The sequence below is a fragment of the Scardinius erythrophthalmus genome, assembly GCF_964197995.2.
Source record: "Scardinius erythrophthalmus genome assembly, chromosome: 5".
In the NCBI taxonomy this organism is placed as follows: Eukaryota; Metazoa; Chordata; class Actinopteri; order Cypriniformes; family Leuciscidae; genus Scardinius; species Scardinius erythrophthalmus.
In genome coordinates, this window is record NC_138225.1 from 37,644,178 (window position 1) to 37,665,246 (window position 21,069).

Sequence of the window (21,069 nt, forward strand, 5' to 3'; positions counted from 1 at the left end):
ACTTTGATTATGTTCCTCTTAGCGTTTAAACGTGTTTGTTTGTGTAGCTGCATTTTATTGGTGTATTCTTGGCTATGTCATACTTCTCATTACTTCATGCTCACTCTGCAGTTCTGAGTTAAACAGAACAGTATGACTCAGTAAATGGAGACCAACATTGCTAAACTCAATTTTCATGCCAATATAAAATAGCTTTTTGAGAGGATTAGATGTACAATTAGGTTTTATACTGATGCCATTGCAATGGTAAGTAGGCATAAAAATGTAGCTATAGGGATGGAAAACATCACGAATTTAATGATTATGTTTCCGATTCAATTCCTCTTAATGATTACGGTTTTTTAAAGTCAGCATGAAACAGAAGATGTGATAGCCTTTTCTTCTGTATGTCTGAGTAAAACGGCTTCAGGAATGAGAAAAAAATGGAGGACGGAACTTGATTGTGTTCTTTAGGAACTGATTGGATTGTAAGAAGTTGGCCATTGCCAACTAAATGGAGGCAGATTGCAGTCAGGTATGGAGGATATTTAGTCCCACCCTGCACTGAGAAATACGTCTGAAGAGAACTATGCAAGCTTGTTTCCACCACTGAATAAAAAGGTAGTTGCGACTTTTAATCTCACAATTATGCTTTTTTTTTCTCAGAATTGCATGCTATAAGCTTGCAATTCTGAGTTATGAAGTCGGAATATCATAAAGTCGCAATTGTGTGTTATATAGTACATTTATGCATTTGGCAGATGCTTTTATCCAAAGTGACTTACATTGCATTTCAAGGTACACATTTACATTCTTATCAGTTCTTGCTTTCCCTCGGAATCGAACCCATGACCTTGGCGTTGCAAGCACCAACACTTTACTTTTTGAGCTACAGGAAAGCTAATATAACGTGCAATTGCGAGTTTTAATCTCACAATTCTGAGAAAAGAAGTCCAGATTGCGAGATATAAACTCGCAATTCCGAGAAAAGGAATTCTTCTAGGAATTGCGAGTTCTCTTACGAGAGGTTCTCTCGTACTGCGTAAGTCTTACGCTAGTGGAAAATCTCTTTTCCGCGAGATACTGAAGCCAAAAAATTATCCTTAATTTTGAAATAATGTAAAACGCGTTGCGGCAGCATGCAGACACAGGTGAGACGCTCGCGCGCCTATTGGCTGCCCTGCGGCAACTGCAGCAGCCTATCGATAAGGCCCTATCGAGACGGGCGTGGCCTAGGGCTATAAATATAGCTTTGAGAGGCTAGCTCACTGATTTTTCATCTCTTCAGCGGAGCATACGCATCGCTGGATCCAGAGAGAAGAAGCCGCGCCGTTAGAGAAAGCCTTTCAGCGGGACGAGCCTTGCATCTGGAGTCGCTTGCTGCGTCGCCTTCAGCCGCCGTTCCTGCTACGCTATCCGGCATTATATCCTTTTCTTGCATAGTGTGTGTTCACCACCGCGACTCACACTCCTTCTCTAAAAGAGCAGAGCGTCTTTTTTAAGATGTCTCGACCCTTCTGTGGCTCGTGCCGAGCCCCACTCAGCGACGGGGACCGCCATGTCATTTGCGTTTCCTGCCTGGGTGAAGGACATGCAGCTCTCGCGCTCGCCGAGGGCGGATGCCCTCACTGCGAGCTACTGCCTATGGCGACTCTGAGGACTCGCCTGGCATCTTTCCACGAGACTGCACTCCCCGCTGTGATGCCGCGCCGTAAGAAGCGCCGTGCTCAGCGGGTCCCTGAGCCTCCTCCCACCGAAAAAAGCTCGCCGGTTCGCCCGCCAGCTTCGCCGCCTGCTTCGCCGCCGTTTGCCGCCGCTTCTGCTGGTGACGCAGAAGAAGCGGCAGTTATCGAGGAGGACAGCTGCTCTATCCTGGCGTCAGGCAGTGAGGATTGATCGAGCTCTGTGGATCTCGCCCCTTCTTCTGCCCGCGAGCCGTCAGGAAAAACGGCCAATATTGAAGCTGAGCTGACGCGTCTGGCCTCACAGGCCACAGAGAGTCTCAGCCTCGAGTGGTCAGCGCCCGACGAGCCTGCACGCAACCGGCTGGACGGTTGTTTCCTGCAGGGGGGCCGCGTTTCGACGCCTTCAAGACCCGCCCCGTTTCTTCCTGAGCTTCACGAAGAACTCGGAAAGTCTTGGATCACCCCCTTTTCGGCCAGGATGCGTACTTCTGCCTCAGCAGCATTCTCCGTGGTGGACGATGCAAAAGGCAGAGGATACCTTTCTCTTCCTCTGGTGTAAAAAGCAGTAGCAGCCCATCTTTGCCCGCCCTCTGCTGGACGGCGCGCTAAGACGGCGCTGCCATCTAAAGCCTGCCGCACGACGTCAGCCCTGCACAGTCGCGCTTATACCGCCGCTGGACAGGCTGCATCAGCGCTGCACACAATGGCCACCCTCCAGATCTTCCAGGCCGACCTTCTCCGAAAACTGGACGAGGAAGGCGTGGAAGCTATCAGCGTGCCGGATCTGAGGAGTGCTACCGATCTCGCACTCCGCGCTACAAAATCCGCTGCACAGGCCATAGGGCGGAACATGGCCTCTCTCACCGTTGCTGAGAGACACCTGTGGCTAACGCTCTCTGAGATGCCGGACTCGGAGCGCGCTGCGTTCCTCGACACCCCCATCTCTCCTGCTGGCCTCTTTGGATCGTCCGTCAAGGATTTCGCGGACAGATTCGCTGAGGTACAGAAGACGTCGCAGGCCATGAAGCACTTTCTGCCGAAGCACTCTGACTCTGCAACAGGCCGCTCTAAACAGCCGTCTGCTCGAAGCTCACAGCCGCAACCTCCGCCCCCCGCCGCCGCCTCACAGCGTCGACAGGCCAGGGCCCCGAGACCGCGCTCTCGCTCTACCGGCCGCCGCCCCCCTCCGCGTGGGCCCCGGCCGAAGATTGAGATAAAGCCCGAGGCCTCAAAGTCTTCCTTGCCCGCCTAGGAAAGCGACGCGTTCAAGTCCCGCTGCGGCCAGACTTCCGCCAAAACTTCTCGCTCGTTCAGTTCCAGAAAATGCGACTGTTCCAGTGTATTCTGCAGTAAACAAGTCGGTTACACTGCCCGCCTGCCTGCACACAAACGCCGTTTTTACGGCGACCCAGATAAATCCCATAAAGAGTGTATTTTCTGGTGTTCCAGCCACGGCCGATGGTGTTATGAGTGTAGTAAAAATGCCCACTGTCCAGTGCCCATTCCTACACACAGACACAGCCCGTCCCACAGGGCTCGCGCACTTAAAATCGACTCATGTCGGTTGCGCACTAAATGTAGTGAACGTGCCCACATCCCAGTGCCCACAAACACTACACACTGCATGTCTCTCGGTTTCTGTAAAAACGAAACCAACACACATACAGTCAGCTCAGGCCGACAATGTTTTCAGTGCAAATGTGCTCGCTGTCCCGCGCCCACATTCACTCACAGACATGACGAATCCCACGGGTTCCCCCCCGCTCGCCATCTCTCAGCTACCCGCCGTGAGAGAGTTGAGCGCGGCCGGACTGCCCGCTGTTGTCAGCGAGCCCCCGCCTTGAACGCTGCAAGTGCGGTGTCTATATTACAGCATACTTAAGCTCTCCGGCCGCCACTATGTCACGGCCAGAGCCCAGATCTCATTCAACCCCTAGCTATCCATGCAAATGCGTGGGCAAAACTTCCCGGGGTATCAGAATGGGTGCTGAACATTATAGAAAGAGGCTATTCGCTACAGTTCGCTCGACGCCCCAGCCGTTGCGCGGCGCGAATCGAAACCACGGTAGAAAAGGAAGTAGCACATCTACTTCGTGCCGAAATTGCGAAACTGTTGAGCAAAGGGGCCATAGAGCCTTTATCGCAAGCTCAGAGCGAAGGGGGGCTATACAGCAGATATTTTCTGGTACCGAAAAAACGGGGGTCTCAGACCCATTCTGGATCTAAGACAGCTGAACAAAGCGCTTTCAAAACGCCAGTTCAGAATGCTCACGACCAAGAAAATCCTCTCGCAAATTCGCCAGGGGGACTGGTTTGTGTCAATAGATCTGAAGGACGCGTATTTCCAAATACAAATAGCGTCACGTCACAGGCAATTTTTGAGATTCGCCTTCGAGGGCCAGGCATATCAATACACAGTCCTGCCGTTCGGCTTGTCCCTAACACCCCGTACATTCACGATGTGCATGGACGCAGCCCTCGCTCCCCTGAAACTGCGGGGAATGCGAGTTTTGAGCTACTTGGACGATTGGCTGGTTCTAGCTCAGTCACACTCAGAGCTCATAGAACACAGGACCATTTTACTCGAGCATCTTGAGAATCTGGGTCTCGAAGTCAATTGGGCGAAAAGTTCACTGTCTCCCAGTCAGAGAATATCTTTTCTCGGCACAGAACTGGACTCGCTGTCTATGACAGCTCAACTATCGCCACAGCGCAGACTGGTTATTCAGCGCATGACGGAAACCTTCCGCCGCAGCGCTATAGTCCCGCTCAAAAAGTTTCAAAGGATGCTGGGTCTCATGGCCGCAGCATCAGCAGTTCTTCAGCTGGGTCTGCTTCGCATGCGCCCGCTGCAGTTCTGGCTAAAAGCGCGAGTACCGCGCCGAGCTTGGATTTCTGGTCTTTTTCGCCTCAAGGCCGATCAGAAATGCATCTCAGCACTGAAACCTTAGAGAGCGACCAACTGGTACCAGTCAGGTGTAAGCCTGGGGACTTCCTCGAGTGTGAAGGTGGTGTCTACGGATGCCTCCACCTCGGGATGGGGAGCGCTGCTCGAGGGCAGACCGTTCTTCGGCCAGTGGTCAGAACGGGAAAAGCTTCTGCACATAAACTGCCTGGAAATGATGGCAGTCGACAACACGCTGAGGCGCTTTCGTCCCCAGATAACAGGACACCACGTCTTGGTCCGTTCAGACAACATGTCAGTGGTAGCCTACATAAATCGCCAGGGAGGCATCACATCCCAAAACCTTTACAGATTGACGGAACACCTCCTGGTATGGGCTCAGCACAACCTGTGCTCGCTCAGAGCAGCGCATGTCCTGGCCACCTGAACGTGGGACCAGACAGACTGTCCAGAGACAATGTTCCAGCAGGGGAATGGTCTCTACACCCGCAGACAGTCCAACTGCTGTGGGAGACATTCGGCAGAGCGAAAATAGACCTGTTTGCGTCTCAAGAAAATGCTCACTGCCCGGAATTTTTCTCCAAGAGCATGGATGCGCTGGCCCAAGTCTGGCCCCGCTGCCCGCTCTATGCTTTTCCCCCTGTAGCGCTCCTACCTTAGGTGTTAGAGCGGATCAGGGAAAACGGATGCTCAGTGTTAATTGTCGCTCCGTTCTGGAAGAACCAGGCTTGGTTCCCAGTTCTGATGCAGCTGACGAGCACTGCCCCATGGCCAATACCAGTGAGGAGGGACCTCCTCTCTCAGGCCAGGGGCTCGATCTGGCATCCTCGCCCGGAGCTTTGGTCCCTACATGTATGGGCCATCAACGGGTACCCACTGATCTCCCACAGGGAGTGTTAAACACGATCATGCAGGCTAGAGCCCCCTCTACGAGGCGGCTCTATTCCTCAAAATAGTCTGTGTTCTCCAGCTGGTGCACAGCACGCGGCTTTTCACCCCAAGACTGTGGAGTGACGGAGGTTCTCTCCTTCCTACAAGAGCTACTGGATAAGGGAAGAGCCCCATCCACGCTCAAAGTTTATGTGGCGGCTGTAGCAGTGTTTTCAAAATCAACACTTGGCCAGTCACTTGGAAGGAACAATCTGGTCATTTGCTTCCTTAGGGGAGCTAAGAGGTTAAATCCTCCCAGACCTCTCTCAGTTCCCATATGGGACCTTTCTACGGTCTTGGAGGCCATGAAAGGTGCCCCATTCGAGCCGATCCAATCAATAGATATTAAACATCTGTCTTTCAAGACAGTGTTTCTTCTGGCTCTCGCTTCAGTAAAGCGTATAGGGGACTTACAAGCGCTCTCAGTGAGCGCGATGTGTATGGAGTTTGGGCCAAATGACTCGAAAGTCATACTCAAACCGAGGCACGGGTACGTTCCTAAATCCCTCAACACACCGTTCAGGGCCCAGGTGATTTCCCTGTCCGCCCAGCCGGTCTCTAATGAGGAAAAGGACGCCAGCTTCCTTTGCCCGGTCAGGGCATTAAAGGCGTATGTGTCTCGCACTTCTGTCTTCAGACAGACAGAGCAGCTCTTTGTTTCATTCTACGGTTTGAGACCACTGCTCTAAGGGCTTGCAGTGCCCATTAGGTGTCAGAGCGCACTCCACGAGAGGTATGGCCTCGTCGTGGGCTTGGTCTAGTGGGATTGCCTTGCAAGATATCTGTATGGCGGCAGGCTGGGCCTCCCCGTCTACATTTATAAGGTTTTATTACCTAGCGGTTCCTGCTTTACAAGCTAAGCTGCTTTCGGCCAAAAAAAAAAAAAAAAAAAAAAAATCAGTACTGTCTGCCCCGATGTTTCGGCCCAGAATACTGAAACTGCTTGAGCAAACGCTCGCTGTTTGACCGCGCAGCTCTATGGGCAGTGTGTAAGACCCACTATAGTCGTCAGTCCGGGCCGGAGGTCACCCTGACTATATAAAACAGTATAACCGCTCCTTATAGGATGTTATTTTTTACAGGAATGATGCTATTCTAGCCACTCTTTCCTGGACTCTTTGTGAGTCCCTTATGATCAAGTACTATATGAGCCCGGGCACTTGCCCTTGGGACTTTGGGTGCTGGATCTTAGCATGCACGGCGTTTTACACGGTGTTCCCCTAGCGTAAGACTTGCGCAGTACGAGAGTACCTTTCGTAAGAGAACGCACTTGGTTACTAACGTAACCTCGGTTCTCTCTAGAGAGGGAACGAGTACTGCATATCTTGCCGTGCCTGCACACGCTCTGGTTCGCTCCGGCAATGAAAAACCAGTGAGCTTGCCTCTCGAAGCTATATTTATAGCCCTAGGCCACGCCCAGCTCGGCGGGACGTGACGTATTGGGTGCGAAGCGCCCCCATTGGAGCTGACGATAGGGCCTTATCGATAGGCTGCTGCAGTTGCTGCAGGGCAGCCAATAGGCGCGCGAGCCGTCTCGCCTGTGTCTGCATGCTGCCGCAACGCTTTTTACATTATTTCAAAATTAAGGATAATTTTTTGGCTTCAGTATCTTCAATTGTGCAAAAAAGTCAGAATCTTGCAATTACAAGGTTATATCTCACAATTCTTACATTATAACTAGCAATTGTGAGAAAATAATTTAGAATCGTGAGATAGTCACAATTTTTATTTTATTTTTTAATTCTGTGGCAGAAACAAGCTTCCATAGAGAAGGGACGTCATTTTGAGAGGGAGGGAGGTTAGTGTTTTTCCATTCCAACTGATTCATAAGCGTTTTTGATTGACTAAAAAGAACTGGCTCACATGAGTCTTTTGTTGAATCTCACTACATGGTTTGCACTGTAATGTGCTGTAGATTCAGTAGCTGTGTGTGCTGAACAGTAATGCAGGAAACATCTGAGTATTTAAGTTCAGTTGTCTGTCTGCATCACTGGAAGAATGCTAACAACCATGTCATTTGGTCACAGTATTTTATTTTTACCTGTTCTCGGGTTAAAAAAAAACCCTGCACAACTACTGTAAATGCAAAGTTACACAACCGACTTTTAATTAGGGGTTCAAGCACGAAGTGCTGAAACCCTATTGTAATTGCCCTGATTTTTATTATTTTTCTTCTGCCGTAAAACGCATCGTGCAGCCCAAACCGTAAGTGCTGGAGACTTGAAAATTTGTCAAATGGTAGTACAACAATCGAGGAGAGGTTCAGAGAGTATGACCCCGATTGGCCCATAGGTGGCGCTATAGCAAGCAAAAGTATAAAATCGCTAATAACTCCTAGACGGTTTGTCATAGACTCAAGTGTCTTATATCACTGTAATCCTTGGCTCAAGACGGACAAAACGTTTATCTCCGATTTCATTTCCGCCTGGGAAAATTTTCCGCCATTTTGAATTTTGTCAAAAACCTACTTTTGCGAACTAGTCCTAGGTTTTTCGGCCGATCGGAACCAAACCAGTGCAGAAATGTTCTTTGGAGTCTGACTATCAATAATTATCGAAAAAAAAGTTGAAATTTAAATTCGCGGTCACTAGGGGGCGCAAAATGAACGTTGTGGGAGGAGCCTATTTTACTAAAATGGCTATAACTCGAGAAGTAAATGAGATATCTTCACCAAACTCGGTAAACATATGTATAAGTTCAATCTGGGGTCACAGTAAAAAAATCGCGACGATTGAACACTAGTTGGCGCTATAACATGGAAAAAAACATGAAAAGGGGTATAACCACCTGACCGTTAGTCCGATTGACTTGAAAATTGGTATGCAGTGTCTTGGTCCAAGGTGCCATGTATTTCTATGAGGACATTGGCGTATCTCGAAAAACATGGCCGCCATCGGCCAATGAAGTTAAGCACCTATTAGACAAGGTTAACGGAGGCCGATCAGAACGAAACTCGATGGGCATGTTCAACTCATAGCCCTAGAGGTCTGTAAGAATTTTGAAAGAAATCGGCCACTAGTTGGCACTAACGAGTTTTATGGCTCTGTAATCACGTGGCGTTACACACATCCACATAATATGCATATCATTTGATAGATCTCCTCATCCTGAACAACTTTGCCTCAAGAACCATTGCTGTCAATCAAACCGTTCATTAAATATTCGCGAACATGTTAAAAACCTACTTTTGCGAACTTGTCCTAGGTTTTCCTAGGTAGAATGTGGTGTATCAAGGTAAATCATGCTAGAATCCTGGTAAATCATTCTAGAACGTGGTATATCATGGTAAATCATGCTAGAACAGGGTAAATCATGGTAAACCATGTTAAATCATGATCAACTATGGTAAATCATGCTAGAATGTGGTATATCATGGTAAATCATGCTAGAACATGATAAATCAAGGTAAACTAAGATAAATTCATGGTAAACTATGCTAAAACAGGGTAAATCATGGTAAACCATGGTAAATCATGATAAACTATGGTAAATCATGTTAGAATGTGGTATATCATGGTAAATCATGCTGGAACATGGTATTTTCCATCTATGATGTCAGTGGTTACATGCTTGCTAAATAAAACTTTATAACTTTTGATGCTTTTATACTTAAACTCCTTAAAGGCCTTAACTGCTTGAACCCCGATAAATGCTGCTTGCAGCTTTAATTCTACTTGTTTCTGTTACAGTTTACTGCACAAACCAGTACATTTTCTCAAAATCTGGCAACTTTTAAATATAGCCTAAATGTCTCACAATACAGCCATAGGCTGTTGTTTTGCATTAACGTAAGACCTGTCTGTTTTTAAATCTGGTTTAAAACTGTTTTCATTGGCCTGTGCACTACCAATTGCATGTGTTGCCATCATGGGAAGCATTTCCTTGTCCTTGACCCAGTTCTTACAAGTATGCACCTCTTGCCTAAAGGATCTCCTTTTCGTCATCATCTTCGTCCACATTGTTTGATCATTCTCCGATATTCTGTCAGTCCAGGAGTGCGATGAAAAGACAGTGATTGGTTAATGAGAGGTAATGTTGAATGCTGCTTGTGATGGAAAGATGTCAGCATCTTTGACAGGCTAAAGTATCATAATAATGTACTTTAAAGGGATCAATCCTAGCAGGAGGATAAGAGTAAAAAGTTCATAGTCATCAAAACAAAGGTGACCATTATTTGTAGTTCCATGGTTCGTGAAGAAAAGTTACCCAGGGTACTACTTGTGTGGAAGATACATAGTCCCGTGCTTCAAGCATATGTGCGCACCTGCGTTCCTCTACACCGTAGATCAAAACCAGGACAAATCTGGAACTAACAACTTTGTATGAATTATGTAAACTACAGGAATGCAAGTTATTTATCTGATTGAAACTTTATGTGCTATGTTGTTTGCTGAATTAGTCCTATTAGCACATCTTCTGTGGCAGCAGCTCTCAACTGTTTATTTTTCTTTACAATTTATATATAAATATAATTTATAAGAAAATAAGTCAAATAAATAAATAAATGTGGGATCAGTGAGATGCATTATATTGATCAAAAGTTGCATTAAATAATTCTAATATTGCATTTATAATTTTAGAAGATTTCTGTTTAAATATGCTGTTCTTTTGAACTTTGTTTATCAAAGAAGGGGAAAAGTATCAGGGTTCCATGAAAATAATATAAGCAGCACAACTGTTTACAACATTGACAATAAAAAATTTCAGCATAATGAAATGATTTCTGAAGGATCCGGTGTCAATGAAGACTGGAGTAATGGCTGCTAAAAATGGCATATTAAATTGTAAAAAATATTTCACAATATATTACTGTTTTTTTATTTTTTATTATCAAATACAGTAGACTAAAAAAATCTTGAATTTAAAATTGTTTTCTTTGTCTAAATGGTATATATTAAACATTCCGTTTCTATCTCTTTTTCTACAAGATACTTAGCTCACTTTTTCTTCAAGTGTTGGATTGACTTTTTTTTTCAGACAAAATCTGTACTATACTCAGTGCCAGAGCTGGCACTATACATCACAGGGATGCTCTCTTTACGGAAGGATAACCTGTCACCCGCACTGCAGGGTGACCTGAGGGAGTTGGGCTCTGAATGTTCCCACCACGTTGTACCCAAGCAGTATAACTGTCACACAGAGGAACACATCCTGACTCATGCGTTCCCTTACGTCTTCCAGAGCAAAGGACACAGGTCTCTGAAGTGGGGACATCTAATGCCCTCGGAGAGACTGTCTTATGTAAAGAACTGAAATATTCATTTGTCCACATGAGGGGGCTTTTCACTCCAAACACCTGAAGAAGACACTAGTTGTGCGCAAACACAATCTAGGTCGGCCGGTTCATGTGCTGCAGTTATTTGAAATTTGAGCCCCCACCAAAAAAAAGAAAAAGAAAAAAAGAAGCAACATTTCATAGACCAAATGTCAATTAGAGGCATGCCACTTTCTCCAGTGTAATTATCGTAAAAAAAAAAGGATTTTCATGACTACAAAAAAATCAGGATAAACAGGAAAATTACGTCATTAACACATTAACACATTACCATTGCCACTTTGCCAGACATAAAATACTGAATCTAAAATCAAATTAAATGTACAGAAACTAGAAAACACAAACTAAACTATTCATTTAAATTAAATTCTAATTTATTTGTATAGCACTTTACACAATACATATAGTTTCAAAACAGCTTTATAGAAAATGCATGTTTCTGTTATCAGAAGTGACTTTGTCAAAGTAATGTTTATATGGCAGAAATGTACAGTTCTAAGATGATACAAATCATGCAGTTAGCTAACATGTATTTTTTTAGGCAGAAACAATGAGCTTGTTAAAGCAATCATTACAAACTGTGATCATAATGTATAGAACATTTGACAGATTTCATCTAGTTGTGAGTATCATCAGCAAAACAGTGGAAACTAATTCCATGTTTTCTAATAAAATTACCAAAGGACAGCATGTATATTAAAAATAGCAGAGGGCCTAAAACAGACCCTTGTGGCACTTCAGATATAGGTATGACCTTAACTTGCCTGTTCTTGAATACCAGTGTAATTTTGTAATCAGTCTAAGAGAATGGCATTATCTATAGTGTCAAACATGGCACTAAGATCAAGTAAGAACAGTATTGAGATGCAGCCTTGGTCAGAAGCTAGAAGTCAGTCATTTGTAATTTTAAGGAGCGCAGTGTCTGTGCTACGATGGGGCCTGAATCCTGTACATTCCCCCCCCCCCCCCCCGCACCCAAGGAGCACAATTTGGCAGACACAACTTTTTCTAGTATTTTAGACATAAATGGAAGATTTGCAATTAACTAAAACTAAAAGTCATGGAATAAAAAAAGAAAAAGTAATTAAATTCTACAAATTAAAAGTAAAATTTCAATTTAAAAAATTGTATATAAAATCCAAATGTATAATAATAAACCTGTTACATGGTGAAATGCAGAAAATACCTTTATCACACTTTGCAAGAGTAATGATGTAATCCAAAGTACCTTTGAGTGTCTTGTCAGAAGTTATGATGATGTCTGAAACTAACTGACCTTAGAGGGCAACACACCTACTATAGTACTGTGAGAGTATAATGGGAGTTGTGCATTAGAAGCAGGGAGAGGAAACAGGCCCTAAGAGGAGGAATTTCCAGGAACTGGTCACAATCTTACTGGTCTCATTTATCAACCTTCCTCCCTCAGGGCTGATTGACAGGCCTTGTTGTGACATAAAGCAGAATATAACACATTCACATGCTGTGTGCCCATGACTTTACCATGAAGCTTCCCTGGTGAATTTTAAGGGCATGTGTTGCTGCTTTATCAGAGTGTACATTATCTCGTTCTGGGAATCGGTATTGATAGTGTCACATGGGGTGTCCACTGTCCAAACTATGAAACAGTACAGAGGTTAAGTTTTTCTGTCACTTTGAGGACTTAAGGTCTGTCAGCGTTGAGCATCAGTGGTCAACCACCATACAAATTTAAAGCTAAAGTAAACACACATTTGTGTAATTGAATGTTTGACTTAAAACATCTCAATGTGACGACTTGCCCCAGTCTATCGTAAAAGGTGTTACTTCTGCTCAATCAATATAAACAGACTGAGTAAATGTTCTGGAAATGAGATGATGTCACTTACCGTTTTCTTTTTCTTTTTTCCTCTCCTTCCCTACACAGAGAATAAATAAAAATCAAACTTGCCAACTTTGCAAAAGGAAATGGGTAGAGCAGATGCTTGTCTCAGTGGCTCAGTGGTGAGATATTGATTCAGAAGTTGAGAGAAATTATTTGATTCATTAAAAGCTTTAGTTGCTTAGAAACACAGATCAATTACAGCAGTAATTAGAATCCCAAGCAAAGCAACTGTCCTGAGGGAAATGTCTATTTTTTTCTTTTTTTCTTACTGTCAAAATGTGATTATAAAATCTAAATGCTGGTCCTGCTAAGCTTATTTGCGTCCCATTTAATCTTAAAGTTGAGTCAGAATCGACAGAGACTAATTTCAGCTTAACATACAATGACAAATAAGTATATTGATCATTGCTGATTTCATGCAAGCTTGATTTTTAACAGCATTACTGTGAGGTTGTGGCTGCCTACTTTCGTTTTAACTGAGTTCTTACCTTGGCCTCTGTTAAATCTATCTATCTACATCAGATGCTTGAGTTACAGGTGGCTGACTGTGTCCTTCTCTGCTGGGACACTGAATTAAACTGAAAGTGAATGAAATTAAGTAGCTGTGTGATAGGCTATTAATATGAAAAACAAATAATTTATCAGAATAACATTCTGAGGAGACACAACTTGGGCTTTACTTGTGCTCCACAAATAAGGATGAATATGTGTGACACCACTTTGTCTGATTAATCAGCAGCTGATTCATCATTATGGTTGCCACAAAAACAATTTTTACAATGCATATACAGATCACTGGAGCAGTGTGAATTTCCCTGCTGCTGGATGGGATCCATCCTGAGAAAACCAGGTTGCTGCTGGATGGACCACCCAGTGGTCTGTGTGGGTCCTAACGCCCCAGTGTAGTGATGGGGACACTATACTCTCAAAGAGCACTGTCCTTCGGATGAGTCGTTAAACCGAGGTCCTTACTCTCTGTGGTTAAAAAAAAAAAAAAAATCCCAGGATGTCTTTCAAAACGAGTAGCCAAATTTGCCCAGTGACCTCTGTCCATCATGGCCTCCTAATCATATATATATATATATATATATATATATATATATATATATATATATATATATATATATATATATATATATATATATATATATATATATATATATATTGGCTTTATCACTCTGTAAGCTGGTGTGTGGTGGGCGTTCTGGCGCAATATGGCTGCCGTCGCGTGCAATACCCCACTTTTTTGTGCAATATCCTTGTAAATGTTTATTCTGATCAAACCTATCTGTCTTTAAACTTATATTATTATGTGTCTTGTTATATTTATATATGTTTATATGTTTTTTTAAGAAATTAATACATTTATTCAGCAAGGACATTAAATTAACATGCTTAATGTTAAACTACTTTAAATTACTTTTTTTCACACCAATCTACACTACATACCCCATAATGACAAAAAAAAAAAAAACAGATCTGTGAAGTCTGACCAGCTTTGCACATCTGCATTTGGTGATTTTTCTGCCATTCTTCTCCTCAGATCCTCTCAAGCTTTGTCAGGTTCGATTGGGACTGTCGATGGACAGACATTTCCAGGTTTCTCCAGAGATGTTCGATTGGGTTCAAGTTCGGGCTCTGGCTGGGCCACACAAGGACATACACAGAGTTGTCCATAAGCCACTCTTGCATTGTCTTAGCTGTTTGCTTATGGTTGTTGTCCTGTTAGAAGGTGACCCTTTTGCTCAGTCTGAGGTTCTGAATGCTCTGGATTAGGTTTTCATTAAGGCTAACTTTATATTTTGCTCTTTTGAGCTTTCCTTTTACCCTGATGGGTACCCCAGTCCTGAAAAACACCTCCACAGCATAATGCTGCTACCACAACACTTTACCGTTGGGATGGTATTGTGCAGGTGATGAGCGGTGCCTGGTTTAATCCATACATGATGCTTGGAACTGAGGTTCATCAGACTAGAGAATATTGTGTCTCACAGACTGAGAGAGTCCTTTAGGTGCCTTTTTTTGCATACTACAAGGATAAGGGTTTTCATGCGTCTTCACTGAGGAGAGGCTTGAGTCTGGCCACTCTGCCATAAAGCCCAGGGCTGTGTTTCCCAAAAGCATCGTATGCCAAGTTGATCGTAGAGACCTTTGGTGGCAATTGTTCTTTGATCAACCTAGGCTTACGATGTTTTTGGGAAATGCAGCCCAGATCAGTGGAGTGATGTAGTGATGTTTGTCCTTTTGGTAATTTCTCCCATCTTCATATATGATCATGGAGCTCAACCTAAGTGACCATAAGCTTCTTGGTCACCACTCTAACCAAGGGCCTTCTTCATCAATTGCTCAGTTTGGCCAGGAAGCCAGTTCTAAGATGAATCCTGGGCTGTGTTTCCCAAAAGCATCGTAAGCCTCAGTAGATCATAGAACACATCTCGGTTACGTATGTAACCCTCGTTCCCTGAAGAAGGGAACGGAGACGTTACGTCAGAGACTGACTAAGGAAGGGGGTTTTCGCTATCACCTTCGAGTTATTAGAAAACAAGCCAATGGTATGAAAATACCATGGGTCTGCGGAATTTGCATTGCGAACTCCACCCCACCGCATGGGTATAAAAGGAGCCGCGAGTGCAATCCCGCATTGTTACCTGCTGAGGAGCCGAGACTGTTACCTGCTGTGCACCCCAGCCTTTTCAGCGTTACAGCAGCAGTGGCATGCGGACGTAACATCTCCATTCCTTTCTTCAGGGAACGAGGGTTACATACGTAACCGAGACGTTCCCTTTCAGTCAGTCACTACGAGTTACATCAGAGACTGACGAATGGGGGTCCCAATCTAATCTCACCAATGCGGCTGTCTTCCAGTGTTCTGCGGAAGCCCCAGCTCCTTGTCGTAAGGTTAGCACGAGTGAAGGGCCAGGCTAACGCAAGAATACCAAGGTACACTGGGTAGCATATCCCAGATGGAATATGTGACACAGCGCCTACCCGCAGGGAGGACTTAGAATACACATATGACCCGAGTACGGGATGCATATGGAGAACTCAGAGGTATCCAGCCCGCAGGGTGAAATGCTTCAACTTTGAGATAGCAAGAGGGGAAAACACATGCACGGAGGAGACTTACCATAGAATATACACATGTGGGGGTTGCCCAACCGGGGAACCATGCACATGGAGGCACCTAACCGATCACGAGGGCTGACCAACCGGGCATGCACTCTGGTGATGGCATCAACAGTGCAGGAGGAACTCAGGATCTATGGAGAACTCATCTGAGTAAAATAGCGCACGTATCCAGTCCGTGGAATGTGGAATGGCGGAATGGCGCAGCAAGCGATGACACCAAGCAGGTCCTACTTACTGGCTACTGGAAGCGAGTACATGAGAGGACACTGGCTCTACACGGACATTGTAGTATCTTGCGAAAATCCATCCTGCAGCTCTACAGATGTCTGTTAGCAAGGCGCCATGTGCTAGAGCCCAGGAGGAAGCCACACTCCTGGTGGAGTGTGCCCTCACCCCTAGGGGGCATGGCAGGCCCTGCACCTGGTAAGCCAAGACAATTGCTTCCACTATCCAGTGAGACAGCCTCTGCTTGGAGAGAGCCTTTCCCTTCAGCTTCCCACCGAAACAGACAAAGAGCTGGTCTGAGGTCCTGAAACACTGCGTTCTGTCTACGCAAGCACAAAGTACGCGTACTGGACAGAGCAGAGCCAAGGCTGGGTCTGCCTCCTCCGAGGGCAGCGCTTGCAGGTTCACCACCTGATCCCTGAAAGGAGTGGTGGGAACCTTGGGCACATATCCAGGTCGGGGTCTCAAGATGACGTGAGAGTTAGCCGGCCTGAATTCCAGGCATGCTTAGTCAACCGAAAATGCCTGCAGGTCCCCTACCCTCCTGATGGAGGCCAAAGCAACCAGGAACGTCGTCTTCATAGAGAGGGACTTAAGCTCAACTGAGTGCAATGGCTCGAATGGAGCTCTCTGCAGTGCAGATAGAACCACTGCGAGGTCCCAAGAGGGCATATGAGGGAGGCAGGGAGGATTTAACCTCCTGGCCCCCCTAAGGAACCTGATGACTAGGTCATGCTGTCCTACCGTCTTAGACTCCACAAGGTCATGGTGCGCAGAGATCGCAGCCACATAAACCTTCAGGGTGGAAGGAGACAGCCTTCATTCCAACCCTTCTTGGAGGAAGGAGAGCATAGACCTGATCTGGCATTTTCTGGGATCTTCTCGGTGAGAAGAACACCAGGTGACGAAGAGGTTCCACTTCAGAGCATAGGCGTGTCAAGGTGGACAAGGCACTAGCTGAAGGGATGGTAGCCACCACCTGAGGTGGTAGGGTACTCAAACCTTCCGCGTCCCATCCAGGACCCACACGTGCAGGTTCCAGAGATCAGTTTCGAAACTGAGGTCCTTCCTCAGAGGAATTGGCCAGGGAGGGGCTGTCGCGAGGAGCACCAGTTCGGAGAACCAAGTCCAGGTGGGCCAACAACCAAAAGGACGTGCTGCTCGTCCTCGCTGATCTTGCACAGGACCTGTGCTCTCCCAGGATGTGAATGGCTCGAAGCGACCTCAGATGCTTCTGACTCCATAGGAGGAGATGGCGTGCGAGTTGCGACATACGGCGGGAGCGCAGACCACCCTGATGGTTGATGTACGCTACCGTCACCATTTTGTCTGAATGGAACAGTACGTGCTTGCCCTACAGCAACGTCCAAAAACGGTGCAGAGCTAGACGTACGGCCAGCAACTCGAGGTAATTGAAATGCCATAGGCGTTGGGGTCCTGCCCATTGCATATGGCACCCCAACCCGTGGTGGAGGCATCTGTTGACACAACAACATGCCTGGAAACTTGGTCTAAGGAAACTCCAGCCTGTTGAAAAGAGAGCTTTGACCACCGCACGTACATGGCGACCAAGTCGATTTCCATACCGAGAAAAGAGATCCTCTGTATGGGGGATAGTTTGCTCTTTTCCTAGTTGACCCGAAGGCCCAGACAGGTGAGGTGCTAGAGCACCAGGTCCCTGTATTCGCAAACCTGGTCTCGAGAGTGTGTCAACCAGTCATCGAAATAGTTCAGGATGCGAACCCCGTGTTGCCTGAGTGGCACAAGGGGTGCATCGACGATCTTCGTGAAGATGTGAGGAGACAGGGCTAACCTGAATGGGAGTACTGTGTACTGATATGCCTGCCCCTCGAAAGCAAACCGTAGAAAGGGTCTGTGTCGAGGAAGAATGGAGACATGAAAGTACACGGTCGATCGCTGCAAACCAACAGACGAACGCATTCGAAAATGGGTTGGTTGTCAACATCTTGAATGGAAGCCTGTGAAGGGTTCGGTTCAGTACGCGCAGGTCCAGGATTGGTCGTAACCCACTGCTCTTCTTGGGTACAATGAAGTAGGGGCTGTAGAAGCCGGACTTCATCTTGGCTGGAGGGATGGTCTCGATCGCACCCTTTGCCAGTAGGGCGGCGACATCCGCACGCATGACAGGGGCATTGCCACCCACCATGGTATAGTGGACTCCCCGAAAGCGGGGAGGAGACAGTGCGAACTGAATCGTATAGCTGAGTCTGATAGTTTGTGCGAGCCAGCGGGACAGATTGGGAAGCTCTAGCCAGGCTCCCAAAAACTACAGGCGTACCCACGATGGGGCAGCGAAGCAGAATGACCGGCCCAGAAGTGGGAGGCGGAGCGTCCCGAAGTGGGGGCGCAGTCATGTTCCGCGCCCTGACAGAGGAGGCCAGGGAAGGACGAGCGTTCCACGGCGGCCTGCTCTGACAGGAGTCTGGTGACAGAGGGGGATGAGAGTGGCGAGGCATAGCGTCACACACTGCCATCCTCGACCTCTTGGGGCTCGGAGGAAGGGGAGTTAGTTCTTTTATTAAGAGAACAAAAGATTTTCCCCAGCCCTCCACCGGGGGAAGGAGTGGTCCTGCCACCATCTCCTGAAAAGAACTGAGGCCTAACTCCGAGCTGCCAGTCTCATTAACGGAGATGGGTTGTGGCGCCTTCCTGCGACAACCTCCTTGCTTGGGCCCGGGTGAAGGCTGCTGTGTGGGCCGAGCAGGAGGGGCGGGAGCCGCAGGAGGGCGCCCTCTGCTTCTGGGCGGCCAAGAACTGTTGGGCAAAGTCGTCGACCCCACCGCCGAAGAGCCCAGCCTGGTATATGGGAGAGTTGAGAAAACGGGTTCTCTCAGCCTCCCACATATCAGCCAGGCTGAGCCACAGCTGGCATTCCTGGACCACACATGTGGACATCACCTGACTCAGGGAACGCGCAGTGACCTTCGTTGCCTATAGAGCAAGGTCGGTAGCAGTGCGCAGTTCATGCATGAGTCCTGGGTCAGCTCTGCCCTCGTGCATGTCCATGAGTATCCTCGCCTGATGGACTTGAAGGATGGCCATGGCATGCAAGGTAGGCTGTCTTTAGGCTTTCGCCACGAGAGTGGCACTGAATCTACAGGCCTTTGAGGGGTGCTTAGGGTTGCCACGCCAGGTGGAGGCGCTCTGGGGACACCGGGGGGACCCCATTGGCCGCTGCGCCATCGAGGGCAGAGAGGAAGAAAGGCACTCGGGAGGGCCAGTGGGTGCCACTCCAACTGATGCTCTCAGTTGCCCGGGCAAGCATAGCCGGCAGCTCCGGATCCGGCTCGGACAACGCTGGCACTCCCGAGGGAGGCAACGCAGCCGAATCGTCATCTCCAGAAGAGTCAAACTTGCATTGTGATGCTGTAAGTGACATGGTGTCACCCACCAGAGCCCCGAATGAAACACTGGGTCCCCGAGAGGAACCAAGCTCATCCCGAAGCTCCACAGCTTGCGATGAGGAGGGGGACGTGGCCCGAGGAAGACTCGTCAGGTTAATCCACACCGTAACCCTCAGATCACCCTGGCCACCAGCCAAAGTATTCCCTTTTGAGGAGGAGATAGATTGGGGTGTGGCAGAGGGGACTCTACCCCCACGGAGGTCATTGAGTCTTGATCTAAGCATCGCAATGGTCATGTTCCCGCGCTGCCTGAGCGTGATTTAAAGCCCAAACACGTGAGGCAGCACTCGTGACTGTCAGGCGGATGGATCACGTGCCCACAACCAGAAACACACGGGCGAGACATCTTTAAAAAGACGTGCCCGTGCAGCTCTTTCAGAAAAGAAAAACTCTTTCAGCAGTGCTGAAGCGCCCAGGGGAGAAACACGAGCTGCGTGCAAGTCACTGCACAGACCAGCTGCAGGATCGTGAATCCGCTGAAACGCGCCGTCACACCAACACCGACTGACACCAACACCAACACGGCTTTGTAGATGAAGGCGAAAAGAAGCACATAAACACTTCAGCTCCGAAGCAGAAACATAATGCGAGATTGCACTCACGGCTTCTTTTATACCCACGCGTTGGGGTATTTTCATACCATTGGCTCGTTTTCTAATAACTCGAAGGTGATAGTGCTCTCTAGCGAAACCACCATTCGTCAATCTCTGACGTAACTTGTAGTGACTGACTGAAAGAGAACTATTGCCACCAATCGTCTATACGATCAACTTAGCTCACGATGCTTTTGAGAAACACAGCCCTGGTTGTTCCAAACTTATTTCATTAAAGGTGCTGTAAGTGATGCAACGTTTTTTTTTAAGGCCAAAACATTTTTTGTCACATACAGCAAACATCTCCTCACTATCCGCTAGCTGCCTGTCCCCTGAACACACTGTAAAAAAACGCGGTCTCTCTAGACACCACAGGCTACACAAACGGCAACAAAAACAAACTGGGCTCACCCGCACCACGAAACATAATAAACAGAGTTCCAGCCAATAACCGACAAGAAGTATTGGAGGGTGGGGTTTGGGGGTTACTGCGCGTGCACGTGAAGGGGGTGTGTGGAGGAGAGAGAACAGAGAGGCATGAAGAGGGAAGTTTGAATTATGGCCGACACACGACCAAAGAGACGACGTTCCGATGAACAAATTGCAAAGAAGAGGGACAAGGATAAGGAACGCACGAAGTCCCGAATTTACATCGGAAAAACCTTTAAAAGGTGGCGAGAACTCCGCCGGCAGAAGGGCTTCCAATCCGACATAGTTGCTCTGTTTTTGCAGAACAGGTAAATCCATTTTTCTTTCTAAACTGACGTTCATGTTCGCTAAACCAGCACAAGGATGTAATTAGCTAGATCTATGCAGTCAGCGTTAACTTTGGTGAATACAACATGTATTGTACGTATTGTACATGTACGTTTTGTTTGACAACAATTCGAATGTCAACAAGAAGTAACGTCTCCCGGGATCGCTTACAGCACCTTTATGGATTATGGAGGCTATATGCTTCTGTGATCCTTCAGTGCAGCAGATTTTTTTTTTTTTGTAGTCTTCCCTAGATCTGTGTTTTGACACTGCGCTCTACAGGCAGTTCTTTTGGCCTCTTGGCTT